The sequence below is a fragment of the Etheostoma spectabile genome, chromosome 5 (genome assembly GCF_008692095.1).
Source record: "Etheostoma spectabile isolate EspeVRDwgs_2016 chromosome 5, UIUC_Espe_1.0, whole genome shotgun sequence".
NCBI classification, from domain to species: domain Eukaryota; kingdom Metazoa; phylum Chordata; class Actinopteri; order Perciformes; family Percidae; genus Etheostoma; species Etheostoma spectabile.
In genome coordinates this window covers 15,615,669-15,615,980 of record NC_045737.1, presented here as the reverse complement: position 1 = coordinate 15,615,980, position 312 = coordinate 15,615,669, and the positions used below count along the sequence as shown (strand labels likewise).

The 312-nt window shown below is 37.5% G+C and overlaps 1 protein-coding gene across 1 annotated transcript in view; it reads left to right on the top strand.

Annotated features, from left to right (window-relative positions):
- adamts3 (ADAM metallopeptidase with thrombospondin type 1 motif, 3) overlaps positions 1-312 on the top strand; it is a 170,905-nt gene that overhangs the window by 128,641 nt on the left and 41,952 nt on the right. The gene's annotated exons all lie outside the window — the stretch shown is intronic.

Genomic DNA, 312 nt, shown 5'->3' with positions numbered 1-312 from the left:
GTGACGATACAGACATTTCATACACACAACGTGTGTAACTCTGCTGACCCTCCATCCAACCCGTTCTGGACCCCCCAACTCTCCCTATCTCTTTAAATCAGTCTGTTACTGTTGTTGAAAACAAGTGAAGGAGCTTTCTCAGAGATTGTTTAAAAAAAAAATATATCCTAGGTTATGTATTTTAGATAATTTTCATGTAAACATGCATTGCCGCTGTATATTTTCAATCTGGAAAAGGAAACCCTGTTTTTGCATTTAATTGTAATCCCCGTCTGTTTTAATGAAAGAGCTTGTGAAAAGTGGCTTTGACCT